This window comes from Micropterus dolomieu, linkage group LG17, assembly GCF_021292245.1.
Source record: "Micropterus dolomieu isolate WLL.071019.BEF.003 ecotype Adirondacks linkage group LG17, ASM2129224v1, whole genome shotgun sequence".
Taxonomy (NCBI): domain Eukaryota; kingdom Metazoa; phylum Chordata; class Actinopteri; order Centrarchiformes; family Centrarchidae; genus Micropterus; species Micropterus dolomieu.
Window position 1 is genome coordinate 13,535,133 of NC_060166.1, and position 16,483 is coordinate 13,551,615.

The 16,483-nt window shown below is 40.7% G+C and overlaps 1 protein-coding gene across 4 annotated transcripts in view; it reads right to left on the bottom strand.

The window, feature by feature from the left end:
- Positions 1 to 14,737, bottom strand: part of gdpd5b (glycerophosphodiester phosphodiesterase domain containing 5b) — a 51,793-nt gene extending 37,056 nt beyond the window's left edge. For all 4 annotated transcript variants that reach the window (XM_046074936.1, XM_046074937.1, XM_046074938.1 and 1 more), the window contains exon 1: positions 14,375 to 14,737. The gene's annotated coding sequence lies outside the window, so the exon portion shown is untranslated. The remainder of the gene's footprint in view (positions 1 to 14,374) is intronic.
- Between the last annotated feature and the right edge of the window lie 1,746 nt (positions 14,738 to 16,483).

Consider the following 16,483-nt stretch of genomic DNA (forward strand, 5'->3'; position numbering starts at 1 on the left):
ACAATGCAAAACGTTATGTTTCGCGTAAAAGCAACACAGCTCATCACCCTGAACACACCATCCCCACTGTCAAACATGGTGGTGGCAGCATCATGGTTTGGGCCTGCTTTTCTTCAGCAGGGACAGGGAAGATGGTTAAAATTGATGGGAAGATGAATGGAGCCAAATACAGGACCATTCTGGAAGAAAACCTGATGGAGTCTGCAAAAGACCTGAGACTGGGACGGAGATTTGTCTTCCAACAAGACAATGATCCAAAACATAAAGCAAAATCTACACTGGAATGGTTCACAAATAAACATATCCAGGTGTTAGAATGGCCAAGTCAAAGTCCAGACCTGAATCCAATCGAGAATCTGTGGAAAGAACTGAAAACTGCTGTTCACAAACGCTCTCCATCCAACCTCACTGAGCTCGAGCTGTTTTGCAAGGAGGAATGGGCAAAAATTTCAGTCTCTCGATGTGCAAAACTGATAGAGACGTACCCCAAGTGACTTACAGCTGTAATCGCAGCAAAAGGTGGCGCTAGAAAGTATTAACTTAAGGGGGCTGAATAATTTTGCACGCCCAATTTTTCAGTTTTTTTATTTGTTAAAAAAGTTTGAAATATCCAATAAATTTCGTTCCACTTCATGATTGTGTCCCACTTGTTGTTGGTTCTTCACAAAAAATTACAGTTTTATATCTTTATGTTTGAAGCCTGAAATGTGGCAAAAGGTTGAAAAGTTCAAGGGGGCCAAATACTTTCGCAAGGCACTGTACATTGGAATCAGATGAATTTGTGGGAAAGGCCAAAAAGTTTGCATTTTAGAATTTTGGAAAAACTAGATGTGAGCACCTTGGTCACACAAACAGACTCGTAACATAGAACAAATAAAGTAAATCTTTCCATAAACAAGTGGATTCATACAACACACAAATATCAAACTGCACTGGTAAATAAGAATCTTGAATCTGAAACCTTAAAAAAAAAAAAAAAATCTAAACCTTTCAGAGCAAAGAGTTTAGAAACATACCGCAAAACAATTATCATAAATGTTGAAAATGTATGAATTGCAGTGAAAAGGATCTGTTTATAGTTTGTGAGAAAAGAACCCTTTGATAAAAAGGTGTCCATTTAGTCTTCTGCAAATGGGCCTCCATTGAATCTTTTCCTGATGCCGGTCATGTTTGAAAGGTCAGAATTATTTGAGATGTGCAATGGATAAGGAGCATCACGGAGACTTGGCTGAACCATGTGGCACCAGAAGATGCCTGTGAGGCAGTTGATTAGGGACAGATGGGTGAAAAAGCCCGTTATGACAAGCAACGAGAGAGTCATTACATCTGAGCTGTTAAAGCTGGCTCGGCACGGACAGTCGAGTGCTCTCGCTGTAGGAAAAATAGGCAACATTGAATCATAAAAAGATCCACTGCCCCCAAATAGGACTCTTGGTGCTGGTAGCTCATGCTACTCACCTCTTCTGTTTAATCTAAACAAACCGCTGTTGCGGCTTTCTGCAAGGTGAGCTCCATCACCTCCTGTAGGGCAGACCTGCAGCTACATGTGAAGGCTTTTATAAGTTGGCCATTGGTTCAGTCATTATTGTTATACATCAGTTCACAGTGTAGTAAATTCTATATCCATATAAATAAATCATTAAAAAAACCATCATGTCACAAGGGCACAGATCAGCAGATCTCTGATCAAATAAAAAGAGGACAGATTTTCAATTGATAGATCCTGAAAGGCTACAGATAAATAAGAACACATTATCAGCTATGTAAACAGGTGAGCACAGAGAAAAGATAGACACGCCCACTAATGCAGGCACTCACCGCTTTCTTTAATTCATGTCACAAAGCCAGGCGAGTTTCCTGGGAAACCAAGAGACTGGCCAGGCGTAAACTACATATTGTGTGTGTGGGTATGTGCACAACTGTAGACACTATACCAAAAAATAAATATTAAAACACCTTCAACTGCTGAAACGAAGCATTGGGAAACTAATACTTTCAGGCATGCAAACTGGTCAGGGGTGAAAAAGGTGAGGATATGCAAGCAGAGAAACGCAGTGACAGTGTAGGGGGTCTTTTAAGCTTACATGTTGTATAAATAACGTGCATTCGTCTACTGCAACAAGAGAAAGATACCGACACGCAAGGGTGTCACTTTGTGTTATAGATCAACTTTTCTCATGTAATAGCTTCCCTGCTGAATTAGAACTAAGCAGGAAGCTTCCAGTCTGAGAAGCGAAGTCCCTTAAACCTGCATTCTATCAAACAGCCAGCAGGGGGCGACTCTTCTGGTTGCAAAAAAGCCCGGTTCCTTTCAAAATAATGGTAAAATGACCCTACTTCTCACCTGAATAATTAACTCAGTAAATGCTTTCATAATGAGTTTGTCTCAGTCGCTAGTTTCAGTTCTTCTTCAATACAACATGATGTTCATTTAGTAAATTATGGTCCCATTTAGAGGAAAATAGACCCTAAAGCAGAGTATGCTTCAGGGCGGTATTATCTGTGATTGACAAGTTGTTACCATGGCGACCTGTCAATTAGGCTAGAGTGACTTGTACCCACAGCACTGTGAAAATTTAACCAACGCCATTGAAAAAGCATATTCACTTTCTCTGGTGAGTACATTTAGTTTTAAGCCTGGTGTTCACTAGAAACGTTATCAGCCCTGTTAACGTGAATTACAGATGCACCTAGCTAAGCAAGCTAACTAGCTCCACACACAGCCGTTAGCTCTACCGTTTTGTCATCAACATGGCGGCACCCTATCAGCCAAACTCGAGGCTTCAAAATGGCAGTCCACAAACCAACAGGTGACGTCACGATGACTACGTCCACTTCTTATACACAGTATGATTAGCACACATGCAGGCATGATTTAGTCTTCCCTCTTATGTTCACAGGGAGAGAACGGAAAATTTGGCCAAAAAGAAACTGTGACAAGAAGTTAAAGTAACTGACTAGTGCTGCACGTTTTGGAGTCATTTTATTATCAGTATCTTTGGTTCTTTGCCATTTCATATTGCAAGCTATTTTAAAGCATTTTTAAAAAACATTTTCAAAAAGTGATGGGGACATGTCCCCAGCGTTCCCAGTGTAAATATCACAGATGCCGAAACATTTTATTCTGTTGCCTACATTACATTCAAATTGCTGCCAATGCTCTTAATAAGCTTAGCCAACATTACTGGTTAATAACAGCAAAGTTCTAAACTTTGCATTTCTATATCTGACAGGACAGTAAACATTGTAAGGTAGCTTATTTCTGTCTTACATCAGGCTTGCTTTCCAATGGACAGCACATTCGGCAATCTTTTACAGTCCTTGCGTGTTCAGCTGTCAGACTCCGCAGTGTAGCGGAATAGACAAAAAGACCTGCCCTTTGCTGCCTCTGATTGGCTGTTGGGTTGAGGCATTAGGAGTGACAATTCGTTAGGCAGAGCCAGTTGTAAAGTTGCAGAGCTCATGCAGAGAAGAGAGGACTCTAAAACGGGTAGGCCAAAATACTGTCGACCACACCCTCCAAAAAAAGATTTTCCTTATCGGATCTGCACAAATCACGTAGGTGACCCATTTTGGTTTCAAAACCGCGAATTTCGTCGAAAGGTGAGGAGTTTGCATGCCTGTACTTTAATGATTAAGTTTATTCACAAAGCAGAGCTGTAGATCAAGGAGAAGACAAGGTCTAAGCCCTCTAAAATCTCAGACTGCAAAACATTATTACATCCCAGCAGCAAAGTCACAGCCTAGGTTTTCTGTTAAGTTCATTTCTTTCCATCACATTATAATTTAATATAGCCTTAATATTACCTTTGGCTCTTATCCCAAATATCCACAATGCTGACTAGTGACTACCTATAATGCACGCCATTTATGAATTTTATCTCTGTAAGAGTCCCACAGAAACACCCAGGCCTAAATGGTGACTTGTAAAAGGCTGCACAATCAGGCATACAATCGACTGCATAATAAAAAACAGACAGGGAAATCAGTTATGTTTCAAAAGGTAATTATATTGCGAAAAAAACCCTGAGATAACAGGCTTGAATCCACCATGTCATTTGGCTGCTTCATGCTAAATGACTTCTGAGGCCCTCAAAGCAACCATTTCATTTGATGTCTATCTCAGTGGTTCTCAAAGTGGGTTTCGGGGACCGCCCAGGGTCCTTGATGGGGTTCCGGGGGGGTCCCCAGCAAAAAGGGGAATTGTTTATTTTCAATTTAATTCCATCTATAAATAACAATTACCATTTTGGTCATTGGTTTCATGCACTCTGTAATAAAACATCTACCAATCTAAACCAATCAAACCAACCAGTCAATCTTCCACCCTCCAGGATCTTGTGGCCTTCCACCGCAGACACAAACAGCCTTTACAATACATACGGTAAATATTTTGCATATCACTGCACACTCTTACATATTCTTTATAATTCATTTATATGTTTTTATATCTTGTAAATGTTTTACTTTATATTTATACTAGTCAAAAAATTCCTTGTTAAACTGCTTGGCAATAAAACTGATCATGATTCTAAAAGCAAAATTTCAATTAGATCGGGACACTGACAAAATCTTATCAAACGGAGGTCGTGGTCTAATACGTGTAAAGTTTAAGGGTTCTTGACATGAAAAAGTTTGAGAACCACTGTTCTGCCTGTATGACAGACAGCCAGACAAGCTGTATACACCTTCATGTGCTGACAGTCCTGAACAACACTCCCTTCAATAACCATGGAGCTGATGAACTAAAACAGAGGTGTGCAATATATTAGGGCAAAAGCTCCCTTCACGATTTTTCACCGTAAGAAACCTCAAAATTTCCTAACAATAATTTGCATCCTGAGGTAAGAAGAGTATGCTCCCTTTAAAAAGGAAACAAAATAGGGTCGCATATTACAAGATTTACATTGCGGGAACAACATCATGCAAGTTCTGGTTCAGACACCCACCAGCATTCGCCTATTTACTAACTCCATGACATGAACCACTTGACAAAGTACCACAATCAGCATAGCAACAAAATATCAGACATCTGAAAACTACCTAGACCTTTCAGATGAGGTTGCAAGCTCAGGAAAACAGCATACAACATAGGCTTTTTGGTCCTTAAGGCATTTCATGTAAAAGTATTAACAATGTATAGTGCAATAGAAAATTAGTTTTCCACTACATTTGTTTGGCAATTCATGTAAAAAGCTTCCGCATTACCTGACAAATCCATGTTTGGCTTGTTTCCATCCAATCTCAAATGCAACCATAAATATTAACAGCTCAACATAATTCTAGCCAAACCCTAATATCAATCACTCTCATGGGTCTGTGTGGTGGAAGGTGGAGATTTAATGGCCACAGCCTATAGCCCACAGCGCCAGTTCATCCCATCTGATATTAAGTCCCACCACCACAAACCACTCACATGGTCCAGTCAGCTGCGCCAGTCAGTGACAGCTAACCCACATGTTGAGGGAAGCGAGCCTTTCAGTCATAGGTGCACAAGGTGAGATTGAAACTGAACAGGGGTAAAAAAAAAAAAAAAAAAAAAAAAACCACACACAACACACCCAGGTAGCCACTCTCATCCATGCAGCTGGTATTAACTGGGCACTTCACAGCTTTGGGAGACAAACGTCTGCTCTACAGTAGAATCAATCACAGCCCATGATTTCCACTTCGTTAGGGTCACCAAGGATGACTAAGCACCTACACTCACCTAAAGGATTATTAGGAACACCTGTTCAATTTCTCATTAATGCAATTATCTAATCAATCAATCACATGGCATTTGCTTCAATGCATTTAGGGGTGTGGTCCTGGTCAAGACAATCTCCTGAACGGCAAACTGAATGTCAGAATGGGAAAGAAAGGTGATTTAAGCAATTTTGAGCGTGGCATGGTTGTTGGTGCCAGACGGGCTGGTCTGAGTATTTCACAATCTGCTCAGTTACTGGGATTTTCACACACAACCATTTCTAGCGTTTACAAAGAATGGTGTGAAAAGGGAAAAACATCCAGTATGCGGCAGTCCTGTGGGCGAAAATGCCTTGTTGATGCTAGAGGTCAGAGGAGAACGGGCCGACCGATTCAAGCTGATAGAAGAGCAACTTTGAATGAAATAACCACTCGTTACAACCGAGGTATGCGGCAAAGCATTTGTGAAGCCACAACACGCCCAACCTTGAGGCGGATGGGCTACAACAGCAGAAGACCCCACCGGGTACCACTCATCTCCACTACAAATAGGAAAAAGAGGCTACAATTTGCAAGAGCTCACCAAAATTGGACAGTTGAAGACTGGAAAAATGTTGCCTGGTCTGATGAGTCTCGATTTCTGTTGAGACATTCAGATGGTAGAGTCAGAATTTGGCGTAAACAGAATGAGAACATGGATCCATCATGCCTTGTTACCACTGTGCAGGCTGGTGGTGGTGGTGTAATGGTGTGGGGGATGTTTTCTTGGCACACTTTAGGCCCCTTAGTGCCAAATGGGCATCATTTAAATGCCACGGCCTACCTCAGCATTGTTTCTGACCATGTCCATCCCTTTATGGCCACCATGTACCCATCCTCTGATGGCTACTTCCAGCAGGATAATGCACCATGTCACAAAGCTCGAATCATTTCAAATTGGTTTCTTGAACATGACAATGAGTTCACTGCACTAAAATGGCCCCCACAGTCACCAGATCTCAACCCAATAGAGCATCTTTGGGATGTGGTGGAACGGGAGCTTCGTGCGCTGGATGTGCATCCCACAAATCTCCATCAACTGCAAGATGCTATCCTATCAATATGGGCCATCATTTCTAAAGAATGCTTTCAGCACCTTGTTGAATCAATGCCACGTAGAATTTAGGCAGTTCTGAAGGCGAAAGGGGGTCAAACACAGTATTAGTATGGTGTTCCTAATAATACTTTAGGTGAGTGTACAATCAGGAGGCACTTAGGTGGTGTTACAAATTAGCAGCCAGTGTTCACAGAATATTTAAATATGAATGGGGGGATATTGATTAGTTGTCTGCAGGTAGGCAAAAAGCAAGTTAATGAGTAATGACACTGCAGAATTAAGTGCATCCTGGCTAACACACAGCACACCCTGATGTTAGGAAGGGATGTGGTCAGTTATTCTCAAGGTCTAAACTCTCCATTTTCACTGCACAATCTCAATATTTAAAAACTTTGATCCAGACCAGAAAAAGTGATTTACACATCCCATGTTCCTTCCTCTCATGCAGGTTTTTTTTTTTTTTTTTAAAACAGAAGACAATGTGAGGAGACATGTCTACGGGTCTTTGCCGGTGTTAGTTCTTTGAAGTCAGCTTGGTGGCCTTAAGAAAAGGGCTTTGACACATTCATAAGAAAGCATGCGGTTTCATTTCCAAGCATACAAGACCTGGGGCACAATGAATATTCAGTGATGCAAATCCATGTTCAAGTTTCTCTAGTTCTCTCAAGCTTATGACATGAAGATGAAAAAAAATAAGTGAGTATTCATCACATACTTGTTGAGAGGCGTTGTTGCCAGCACATTCTGGCCTGACAATGAGGATAGAGGGGTATTGCAAAACGCCTACACAAGGGCTCGTGAGTGCTTATGTCCTTGCTGCTCATGATATTGGGCAGGTCATAGATTTGCATTTAATGATTTTATTTTGAAACTGATCCATAATACCAATAATCTTGAGTAAATGTATTCTCTATACCATTAAAAAAGCTTAAGAAAATAGGTACAGTATTAAAATAACCATAGAACAGATAGCATAAAAAAAAAAAAAAAAAAAAAGGGACAAGGCAGCATGATGAAGAGCAAACAACTGCTGACTGTTTACAGCACCTTACAATATCAAAGTCATACAATAAATGTATGATTGAAAAGGACACTTTCCAGGGCTGTGTCATATGAGGGAGTGAGTAGTGTTGTAGCTGAAAGCCATCTGAGAAAGAATTATTGTATCTTAGTACTTCTTCCACTAAAACAAGAGAAAGAAATATGTTTGACTACTGAAAATCAGTTGACTAGTAAAGCTGGTAAGAGGCGTAATGTACAACAACATCCAGACAATGTGACACTTTGCTTATCAAACTGACAGCTCATCAATCTAAAATAAAAGAAGGTCAGAGATAATCTGAGGAAAATTTAATCTAATCACAGCCCATCAATTAGAAAATTGACAACAGGAAGAGGAAGTGCCATTACTGTCACTCATTTTTATTATTAAAGCAAAACAAAATGACATAAACGACTAGGAGATGAAGAAAATCCACCCACTCATTTCAGTGCGGGCGAAACAACAGAGGTGTAAGTGGGTCAAGTCATATGTGGAGATATTGCTCTCATTTTTCATCTGGAGACAAAAATTATTTGTCCGCAGTCCATGAAGGTGGGCTTCATCTTATACTATATAGCCTCCTTCGTGGACTGAAGATATGGTTTCTGAGCAAAAGGTGATTGAGCAATGGAGAAGCAAGTTGGCTTGATGCTGCAGGGACGGTGCTTGACAGCAATATATCTACAGTGAACAATAAAGTCATATTCAGAGCTTTATGGAGCATTGGTCATTATTGATTTAGGTGTTTCGTACACTACAAATGCAATGTTTCTACCTGAGGCATTAACCATGTACCATGAAAGCAGGTATTTACAGTTTGAGAAACATCTCTAGGTTTCTTCTGCTAGGTGTTAAGGGCAAAAGGCAGGTGTATTCGAATACCCAACATTCATGTGTTTTGGAGTATGCGGCAAGTGGACCACCCAGACACGTTTTAGTGCAGAGGCAGAAAGGAAAACGTGCTAACTTCCAAAATAAAATAGTCAACTTTGAGGGGTTTGAACCCAGCACCTTCCTGATGTGAGGTGACAGTGCTAACCTCTCATCCTCTATGCCACTGCTGAGGCAGCTGATGGTGAGTGGGTTTGACTAATTATCACTTTGATGACTGGATGACACAGACTCTTGCCTGCTTAATGTATACTTGTACTACACTTTATCAACTTAAGTACAGCTGGTGATTTCAGATGTCTGGAGGGAAAGTGAAAGGAAGCACTCAGGAGAGGAAGTGGATCCAACAGACCAGTGCCAGGCTATGATGAGCAAATAGGATCGACATGTTTGTTGAGGCCTGAGCTGAATGTCTGCATCCATGATGCCAATTCAGCTTTAGAGCAGACAGAATCCATAAATCACAGGTAAATGTTCTGATGTCACTTATAATATTTGGATCCAAGCCATGCCAGTGGCACTGTGGTGCTTTAAGCTAAATGCTAACATCTAATTACCACACAAAGTACAGCAGAGGCTGATAGGAATTTCATAGTCATAAATTAAAGTATTTGACTAATTGAACTTTTGAGGGCCCTTGATGAAAACATGAATGCGCACCAAATTTCATGGCAATCCATCCAATTGTTGAGATATTTCAGTCTGGACCAAAGAGGTTGGACTGACAGCCCAATAATCCAACCATTTGCTAACCTGTATTAAGCGCCAAAAAGTGACGAGTAAAAGGTGAAAAACAGAGTTTGACATCTTTTCTGTTTCTACAAAGACACAATGACAGTGTGTTGTTAGGGAGACAAAGACATCCTGATGAAGACAAGATATTGGAAAACAGCTAGTGGATAAAGCATGGTGTACTGGAGATCATTGTGCAATGTGTTTTAATTTTAGTGGACTTGCCTTTAAGCTCACACTGGTCTACACATACCTGTGCACGCTCAAAGTAAGGAAAAGCAAGAGAAATACAGCCAGGCCAAAGAGGGCAGGGGGATAAAGGGTGTTTTGACGAGAGTGAGGGGTAAGAAGATGGGCACTTTGCCTCTTTTGCCAAACCGACTAGAGTGTGTTCTAACCAGCAGCAGGTGCACGACAAGTGGAGCTTATATTCAAGCCTTATATGAAGAGGTTCCTTTTTTAAAAACACCTCTATGGTCTCACTTTCATCTGGATTTGATGTTCCTTCACACCGATTATTAAAGCCTCAACAACAAACGAGATCTAAGCTTTAAGCTTCCATGCCCAGCTCGCTTGGCATATCAGCAGCTTCCACTGAACAGCTTGTTTCAGCTATCAAAGCATATAATTGTTGATTCACCCAACTGTTCATAAAATGGTCCATGAAATTGATAATAAAAAAAAGAATGTAGGTAGATACTTTTCTTCTGATGGCTCTGGATGGTCCATTTTATGGAACAAATGCAATGCCTGAAAGAGGGTAAAGGCAACAAGATATAACCACTTGTCAGAGCTCTCCAGCCCACTTAAAATGCTTTCCAACCAAGGCCTCCAGTAACTTTTTTTTAAACAGTTCCCAATATAATCAACGGTGTGTGGGGGCCCTGACCAGTCATAATCACTGTAGCAATGCATTGCTCAGAATTGCTTACTTTCAATAGTAGAGATGTGTGTTGTGGAAGCAGAGAGCATTCATGTTATTGGGCAATGTAAGTTTCTAGTTCTTTGTAGGGCTGCAGCAAATAGTTTACATTCAAATTCCAAAATCAACATTCAACCTGGAGCAATGCTTTCTAAATTAATTTGCCATGCCCCAATCTCTGCTGTCTCCTGTGAGACTTAAAGAAATTTAAAAGCAATGGCAGAAGAAGTTATAGCCCATGTCTGAACAGCTCCTGGTCTGTCTGCCTGTTGGGATTGAGTTTTTAAGTAACATTAAGTATTCTGGGGTTGGTTCCTAATCATAGGTGATACTGTAGTGCTGTTACTGTGGCCTGGAAAGCAAACAGCTGACAAAGACATCCATGGCATGCAGAGACACGGTGAGAACCATTGTTGTGGGCAAATGGACAACTCCATTGGCTCAGTTCACTCGGACCGACTGTTTTTCATCGCCAATTGGAAAAAGAAAGTGGGTGGACTAGTATGTTTTATCAAGGTGCCATCTGTGTGTCTGCATGAGGGCTCTTCACCACCATCTGTGTGTTGACATCACACAGAGTTCTGTCCTGTACTGTGACTCTGGGAGACAGGGCCAGACGAGCAGGTGCCACCATGGTAAACTTGGCTTTCTCCTTATATGAAGATTTGGTAAATCTATTATAGGGTTGATAAACGCAAAAAACAAAAATGAAAAATTGTGAGTAAACCTAAAAAAAAAAAAAAAAAATCCACTACACTCTTTCACAAGTTAAAAGGATTAAATACCCTTAAAAACACTCACATAAAAATGGGGTAATGCAGAGACAACCTAGGCACTTAAGATTTGACAGACTATACAAAAAGTACATTTTCTCAGCTACAGCACACAGTGTTTGTGGTGGTGGTTCTCAAACGGTGGGAATATAACCAAGAATGAAAGCAACAAGCACACTTGTAATCCAGTCAAGGAGGCATTTTTGCCTTCTTTAAAAGAGGAGGGTCAGCTTCAACAAAATAACTGTGCACCTCCCAGTTTGTCTGAGTGCTGGACTTTGAAGAGAGCTCAAGTTGCACACTAGCAAAGCCTCCAGTGTTCCTGTGAGGGTCAATAGCAATTAGTCTTGGACATTTTAGTTGCACAAATAAGGCGAGAAAAAATTATCCATCTATAGCTCTATCTCTCTTGGCCCTAGCCCACACTGTTCTTTGATAGATTGCAAACTGTGGACTGAAAGTGTGATATTACACTTAAGTCTTGCAGATAAACAAGACATTTCCCCATGTTAGCCAATCATCCAACTTCACCTATTGTTTATTATATTCAGTCTGCTTTAAGTAAGCTTATTCTCTCAGACGTGAAGCTAGGCTCCATGGTGAGACTGCATGTCATTGACTATGTGCTTCAACATCTGTTGAGAAAAAACAAAAACAAGCATTTTATATTCCTCTGCATTTCCAGAAACGTTCAACAATCATAGCCTCATCAATTTCCAACCAATCACAGAACCCGACCAGCTCAGACTGTGAAGTCTGAAACGCTGCCACTTTGCACCAATTTGACCCCAACTGTTGCTAGCATGTTTTCCATTACAGCTCTATAAACCCTGTTCAAAGATGGCGAGAAATGTATTAGCAGAAAGGAAAATTGGCTGTGACATGAAATAAATGTGGAAATTATGGTCCCCTTCTGAGTCAGGGCTGTTATGTGTACACAGCCTTGTACCCATGTCTTTAAATCCAATTTAGTTAGCCATCATTTTTGCATTAAACACCCCCCCTCAGAAGTGTTTGCTGTTTGTGGAGGTTCATTAACCTTACTGCACATAGATACAGAAGATGAGTGCATGTCTGTGTTTGTGTCTTGGTAAGAAAGAGAGAGAAGGAGAGAGGGCTGAACTTGACCTCAGTGCTTCAGGGCAGCCAATAATAACAGGTCTTTTTTTGTTGTTGTTGACTACAAGTCAGACTCAAACTCCTTTTGGATGAGTCTGCACGGCCTCGAAAAATCTGACAGATGTGTTTCTTTTGGTATATGAAGCAAGTATCCTACAGGATACTGCATCTATTGTAGGATGAGCGTTGCACATGTTTCTTTGAAGCAGCTATTTAAGGATACGGTACTTAAACATAAAAGTACACAGTGGCAGTTACATAAGCAGGGAAAAGCAGAACGGCTGGAACACAGAATCAATACTCCACTCAAATGGACAATAGGGTCAGCAACTGTCTACACAGTCTACTTTCCAGTCAGCAGCAACATGCATGAACCTTGAAAGCTAGATAAAGAAGAAATGGTTTAAAGGGTCTACAGTGTAACTCTGTAAAAAGAGTTGGTGTCCAGTAAGTGGATTACTATTGTGAACACAGCACACTGCATTCCTCCCCGTCCTGATCCATTACATCTCCCTCTATTCTCCATTTATTCCCCTAAAACAACACTATTTCCACATCAAGGGTGATTTTTAAAAGCACTTTTCAAACAAGCCCAAGCCAAACACCGCCACGTTAACCACATCCCACAAGAAATGTACAAATGTCACTATTTTTCCAGCTAACCTGAAAATGTCAACCAAAGTGTTCCTCAGCTGAAACTGGAGTGATCTGAATGTCAAGTGTGTTTATTTTCTCACGTGGCATACAATACAAGTTTCAGTGTCACAATCTGAAAACATTTTCATAGTGCTGGCTGCCCTTGAGACAAGTGCCTGATTTACTATGGAGAACAGTACTATTCTGCGCAAGCAAAAAAATACTTCAAAAACCCAGCATACCGCACACTTCACACCAAGGCCCTTCAATCCCTTTATAAATGTTAAAAAAAGAGAAGTATGATATTACTGTTGACTGAAAGTGTGATATTACACTTAAGTCTTGCAGATAAACAAGTAATTTCCCCATGTTAGCCAATCATCCAACTTCACCTATTGTTTATTATATTCAGTCTGCTTTAAGTAAGCTTCTTCTCTCAGACGTGAAGCTAGGCTCCATGGTGTGACTGCATGTCATTGACTGTGTGCTTCAACATCTGTTGAGAACAAAGCGATCAGCCTTGACTCATTTGTCTATTGAAGCTCTGACCAAATAGGTTTAGCCTTTAAAATGATTTACACACCTAAAGTATACTAATAAATGCCATTTGTCCACTGGAAGTTTTACCAAAAACAAATAAGTGTCAGCTATTTTTCACAGCTAAGTAGTGTTAACAACATGGTCAAGACGATCAAAAGGGTTAAAGACCATGTACCAAATGGCCAACATTTTAAAGATTTTACTAGATTAAACTTCCTCTGATGATGTGCTGCATGACATAAGTGAAAAGTAACCCCACAATCTACACATGACACCATGAAAATCTCTTCTTGGAATACAAATAAGCAACCAGGAACATCGAAATGAGAAGCCCCATCTTCAAAAGAAAAAGAAAAAAGGATATAATGGGGTCGTTAATTATGCAAGGAAGTGGCAAGAGTGCTGTGCATGAGTAAACACATATGCACATTTAGCCTTTGTAGCTTTACCTGCATTATGACGCTTTGCACGCATGCATTGTTTTGTGAAACTGAGTGAGGATAGTCAACTCAGCAGTGTGAACCAATCCGTGTTCGTTTCACCAAAAGGGAAACCCTTGCTTTCATGGGATACAACATCATGGGCGTATCCCATGTCTTTGGGCGCACACGAGACCACCAGTGAGCAGTGGGATAAGTAGTGAGCTTAAAGTAACAACATATTAAAGCTATTACAATGAAAATGCTTATATACCTTCTAAATATGAAACATGGAAACGTACAGGAAAGGATCGTGTCAATCCTTATAACTTGTGAGGGAGCCTAGCTTGTTTAGACGGAAACGTTGGGCGCTTTAAAGCAAAGTTGGCTAATTAACTGGAGCCACAAACACGTTTTAACACATGGTAATGAGGAATGTCACTTCACTAAATGTTCTAAAAGTAGAAAATGTCTACAGATGTTGCTATAAGGGTCACCACAGGTAAACGCACTCACCTGTCTGAGGGCTGCTACCACTTTTCTTTGATTTCACAGTTAACGTTAGCTTTGCGGCACACGGTAAAGTTGAGGTTGGTCTTTTCTTGTCTCACCGGTAAAATGCACCCTCCCACGTGAGTCAAACGCTTGCGAGAGGTGAGTGGCCCGGTTAATGCAGACAGAGCCGAAGTTAAAACAAAGGTGAAAAAAGCCAAGTGAGTACGCGGCGTCCCCGTGGTCTCTGTCTAGCTAAGAGTAGTCCCGTGTCACATCTTCAGTGACTCCGTGTTTTTTGTCCCCTCTGTGGCTGAAGCGTGGCTCCTCGTCTCTTTGTCGGCATCGATGCACACCGGCACTGAATAGTGGCAGGCGTCCGTGTCGGTCTTTTTATCTGCAGTCCTCCTGCACAGTGAGAGAGCGGCACCAGCTGACTTTACTCTCGGACAGTGCGTTCAGGTCACATCGAAAATAAACGTTGGACGCCTCCGCTGTGCTGTTGCTACATCCTAAAACCGTTCACGTCGTTTTGATTTACTGTAATTGCCAACAATTTAAGTATATTGACATGGTTTCAAATGTAATTGTCACATTTTCTCGTTAGTACTGAGAGACATCGAAGTCAAATGGTACTAAACAGCCATCATTGGGTTTCCCCAGTCGACAGTTACTATAATATCTGATGGCACCTGAACGCAACAACGTGCAAATATCTTTTAAGCCAAAGGGACATTTTATCAAACTGGTTATTATCTTAACAGCATACCTAATAATCTTTATTGAGAGATGCAGTTTTATTATTAACCCAGGATTAAAGGTCATGAACAGCCATGTCTGCTTGAAAGGTGGAGTGTTTTAGTTATGACACAAACTCCACCAGAGCAGGTTTATTTTTATTGAAACCAATCTTGTTTTTATTACTTTTGTTTTGTTTTTTTTCACCTTTTTATTCTCTCATGAAAATTAAGAAGGCTTTTCTTTGGCGTCAGATTACTCATTTGCATTGCATCTTTAAAAATATCCTTATTTTCTGTGATTGCTCTCCACTTTTTTTTGAGTGTTGAGGTTTACTTTCCAGTATCACTGGAGACCATTGCATCTGATACAATAACCTGCTGTTCAGACAAAGTCTCATTAATCCACCCGGAAAATAAAAAAAAAAAGTAAACAATCAAATCACCAAAGGGGACTTTCAGGTTCAGACTTTGTCAACTTTGATCATGTTGACACATACCAGGTGACTCATTAAACAAAACCGATTTATTGATTTTTGCCACAAAAACAAAAGTCATACTAGAGACAGCGTGCATTGTCAGCAGTGCCTGTAATCGACCAACTGACACACATTGTGACACATTTATAATCATCCTAATTTGTCCTGTTAGCTGTATAGAAGTGTCACTAACAGTCCCACAGTGCTGGTGGGTGATGTCAATTGTAGACCTCTTGTATGGGGGAACAAATCAATTCAAATATGTTGGCCTCACAGAAGTTTTTACTTTTTTGCTTTTTGCAATATATATATATATATGATTTATGGACAAAGTCACTCTGTGGGTTTGAACAGAGAGCAGTGAAGCCAGTTTTGGTTCTATGTACATGGCTACTTCCTGTTGGCATCAGGGTGTAGAGCAAAGGCAGAAACACTGTAATTCTGGTAGCTGCACCATGCTGCTTTCGGCTGCGCCAATAAAAAGTCTTTTGGCTCAGCGTGTCTGTCTGACTTGGATTGTGTCTATTTAATTAGCCCACCTACAAGGCTCACTTGCCAAACACCAACGTAGCGTCACCGATGGCCAAAAAGGTTTCTTAGATTTCCAGAGAGCTTTTTATCTAAACAAATGTCTATGGTTACATCTCTCATGTCGTGTTGTCATTTTGGGGCCTACATGGAACCCTCCATGCAGGCTCACTGTTTGAAATCATCAGCCCTGCAGTTACCTGGCATACTCCGGCCCCTCCTCACCATATATACCAGTTCACTTCCTTTGTTCCTTTTTAAAAAATGTTTTTCACATTTTAGTTTCTGTTACCTGGACCAGTAGCTGCCTACCTTTGGATCACCAAATAAATCAATGATCTGCCCCCGTTTCCCTGCATAACCCCTTGTGACAGAAAATATCAAGAAAA